The following is a 4,325-nucleotide window of genomic DNA, read 5'->3' as shown; positions in this document are numbered from 1 at the left end:
CACTCGGAGGCCATCCTGCACTGGTTTGGAGAAATAACCTGAACAGGAAGTGGGCGTGGCTTCCGTGCGATTCCGATTCACTCTTCCAACTGTCCCTTGGGGGATTTAGACCCATTGACGGGGGTTGAGGGGGAGACGCTCAGAGACGTGCAGTCCTTTTCTGGAACGCAGCTGGGAAGGGGTGGGGGCTGGGATCAACACCGTCCTTGAACTTGGGTCTGAGGCCAACTGCAGCTCAGCCTCACCACGAGCCGCAGCTGCTTTGCAGCCCGCGTCATGACGTCACATGCTTTCTCCAAATGCTGTTTTTTTGTTTTGTTTTGTTTTGTTTTGTCTTTTGACTTAACCCAGACTGCCAGCCGGGCAGATGAGGTCACGGAGGAGTCGCCAGCTGTGCCTCCCGCCTGAATTCTTTGGGTGCTGCTGCGTGGGGGGAGGGGGGAAGGGAATAGAGCGAGGAGAGCCCCTGAACAGGGCAGAGGGTCCTCCAAATGTCCAGCAGCGGGACTGCCCAGCATCCTCTGGTCAAGGGGGCCCTGCGTTGGCGTACAGTCGGCATATACGCGAAGTGTCCACCAGGTGGGGCTTGTGCCCAAGCCAGGTGCTGTTAGTTCTGGGAGGGTTGCCTAGCTCCACGGAGGCGGGTAGATCCTGGGGTTAGGGGTGAGGAGGTGGGATGGAGTGGGGTGGGGTGGGGGTACCACACGTGCCCTGTGTGCTTGCAAGGCTGTGGTACTCGGGTGTGTCCCTGAAAAACTGTCTCTGGCTCGTGTGTTAACTTGCGTGAAGAGTTATGCGCATGTGCGTGAAAACGGGCACCTTTTGTACGTGTGCAGAGCGGCCTAGACATGGTACCTGTGGGTGCAGCTAACGCAAGTGTGGGCCGCATCCCCGAGTGTTTGTGTCTCTGGGCTCATGCGTGTGCCTGTGTGTACAGAGATGAGTGGAGAGGGTGTGGGTGTGTAGAGATCCAACAGGAATCTAGCACTTGAGTTCGCTTGAGTCTCCTTCTTAGGTAGTTTGGAGGCTGGGGAATAGAAAGGCTGACCTTTTGGGGCACCTTCTGCATAAAAACATTGCGCAGGTACCCTGAGTCAGGCACTGATGGGGGTGGGGTTGACCTCTTCCACCTTTCGTCTTCGAAGGTCTCTGGAGTGAAGGAGAGCTTCTAGAACCGTCTTTCAGGGTTTGTTGAGTCCCCGCAAGGGGAGCCGCAGACAAAGGATACAGAAAGGATTGGATTCCTAGCCAGGACAGGGACGCAGTGTCCCAGGAAGGAGTCAGAGGTGCGCCATGTGCAGAGAAAACAGACGTCCCTGGGAGGCTGACAGGCTGTGACCCAGGAACTGGCTGTCTGGGTCACAGGCATGTGTCCCTCCCACCTTTCATTCCATTGGCAGCCACAGCCTCAATGGCTTCTTTATCCCCTTCCCCCTGCCCTGAGCCCAAGGCTAGTGTGGCTGCGAGTGTGCCTCCTACCCAACTTCCAAATCATGCTCAGCCTCATCCTGATGAGATAGCTGTGCTCATCTCTCTGGGCCTTAGTTTGTTGACCCAGAAAATGGGCACAGCCGTGTCTGCTAATAAGGGGTCAAGGCAAATCCTGGTGCCACTCCCATGTGAAGCAGGCACATGAGCCTGTAATGGTGACAACTCGAAGGTACAGAAACTAGGTGAGAGTCATTCTTCTCATCTTAGTAAAGCAGTCACAGAATTCTCCCTTTTTTGTTTGATTCATGGCCAGTCCCCAGTTAAAGGTGAGATAACCCCCCCCCCCGAATATGCTTCAGGAGAGAGGACAGAGGGAATGAGGGAGACGGAGGAGCTGGGAAGACAGTGGAGAGAAGGCATGTGTGGTTGGAGAGAAATTAAGAAATAGAGATGAGAAGTTGGGAACAGTGGTGTTTGCCTGTCTTCTCAGCACTCAGGAAACTGAGGCAGGAGGATGACAAGTTTGAAGACAATTTGGGATACAGAGTGAGACTCTATCCCCTCCCCTCCTGAGACTGGAGTAGCTCCGTGTTCCTCATCCCAGGGTTTCTTTGGGGATGGGTAGAGGTTTTCCTTAGAGGACAGGGCAAGTTCATGACCACCCTGCAGGCTGACGATCGGTAGAGACCGCTCAGGCCAGCGGCTGGCATCTTGGAGGCCGGGGCCATGTGGGTGTCCTGTATTCCTCAGATGCTGTCTCTGTTTTTTGTTTTTTGTTTTTTTTTTTAATAGATTTACCCTTTTTATTTATGTGTATGTGTCGCTATGCACACGTGTGTGCAGTACCCACCAAGTCCAGAAGAGGGCGTCAGAACCCTAGAGTTGAATTTACAGGTTATGCACTGCCCACAATGGGTTTTGGAAATCAAACCCTGGTCCCCTGGACAAGCAGTGAGTGCTTTTATCGGCTGAGCCATCCCTTTAACCCCTTGATGGCTGTTTCTGAGGTCATCTGCACACATATGACACTGGTCATAGTGTGTGGTTTGAAGACTCAGGGACTTCAGTATGATATGGAACCAGAGGGTACTTCTGGGACTGAAGTGACCTCTGTGTACTTAAGAGCCCAGTTTAGTGACAGGTAGGCTCTTAGGAGGCTCAGTGAGCTGCCCCTCACAGATACTCTGGAAGCTGCCAGTGGCTATTGGCATTTGGTCCTCAGGGCGCTCAATTGATGCCCAGTCCTAATTTTGATTACAAAGCAGAATTTTGGGCAGAATCCTGGATTCTTATACTACAACGTTGAAAACCAAAGAGCCTAAGGGTAGAGATCTGGGGTAGCGTGCTTGCCTAGTGTGGGCAAGGCCCTAGGTTGGACCTCCAGTGTCGCAGGTGCGATGCAGTGAAGTTGGCTTCCTAAGGATATTCTCTCTGTTCTGCGCTGATGGGAGAGACCAATAGTTTGAGCTTTAAACTCACTGATGTGAAGCTGGGTGTGCTGTCACAGGCCTGTCTTCTCAGTAGCAGGAAGGAGGGCCAGAATCAGGGCTAGCCTCAGCTACATGGCAGGTTTGAGGCTAGCCTGGTCAATATGAGAGCCTGCCTCAAAATAAACGGATCAATTAAAGGGTAAAAGCAGACAGACCGTGGCATGCTGAGGTCCCCTTGAAGCAGGTCCTGGTGTGTGGTGTGGGGTAGAGGACTAATTGAGTTGGGTGTGTCTTGTCCCACTCCCACTCCCCCGAAACTGCTCCCACACTATGCAGTTAACCCAGCTTGCCCAGAATCCTCTGAGGTCCAAATCTGCGTTTTCCTTTCTGGTTTCTGGGACTGGCTTTTTCCATCTATTTGAGCGTGTCAACTCCGTGCGAGAGAATGAATTCTTCCCGGCTTCTCATTCCGTCCTTGTCCTTCCTCCTCCCCCTCTCTGTCTTCCTGACAGTGGTGACAGTCTTGCTATCTGATAGGAAAGTTCTCCCCAAGCCCAGCAGCCTTGAGAGACGGCCCAGCTGCTCTTAACCCTTGTGACTTCATAATAATTTAGAATGGCAGGTTTCAGGAGTAGCCCTAGCTGCTGTTTCAGTGGGGACAGCCTGAATTTATGGACACAGTTAAGAAGAAGAAGGAAGAAGAAGAAGAAGAAGAAGAAGAAGAAGAAGAAGAAGAAGAAGAAGAAGAAGAAGAAGAAGAAGAAGAAGGAAGACGGTGTCCTGGCTGTGACCACAGCAGCTCCCTGCTTGGCTTTCTTATGGGCTGGGATCAGCAGGCTGTGGCATGGGTACTGGGCAGGGTCCCCCAGGGAATGCAGACTCTCTTACTCTGACCACATGCAGATTCCTCATGACAAAACTAATTTATGTTTGATGTGTTAAAATTTCGGCTCATGTCTGAACACAGCACACTGAGCCCAAACAGTTCCACGTGTAAGAGGTTTATTGGGGGTCGGGGGGGGGGAGGTGGCGGCAGATATATATATATATATCTGCGTCATTTTCTGTATATATATATATATATATATATATATATATATACATACCAGGTTTCGGAGGTCCTGATGCCAACATTGCTCATACAGAAGTAATTAACGAGGCTGGTGAGATGGCTCAGTTGGTAAAGGCCCTAGCTGCCAAGCCTGGTGACCTGAGACCCATCCCTGGGATCCACACGGTGGAAAGGGAGAACGCAGTCCTGCAAATTGTCTATATATATATATATATATATATATATATATATACATTATTTTATGTCCATCAGTGTTTTGCCTGTACGTATGTCTGTGTTGGGGGCATCCAATCCCCAGGAACTGAAGTAACAGACAGGTGTGAGCTGCCATGTGGTTGCTGGGATTTGAACTCAGGACTTAACGGAAGAGCAGTCAGTGCTCTTAACCATCG

This window comes from Mus caroli, chromosome 5 (genome assembly GCF_900094665.2).
Source record: "Mus caroli chromosome 5, CAROLI_EIJ_v1.1, whole genome shotgun sequence".
Classification (NCBI taxonomy): Eukaryota; Metazoa; Chordata; class Mammalia; order Rodentia; family Muridae; genus Mus; species Mus caroli.
Note: the sequence above shows the minus strand (reverse complement) of the source record.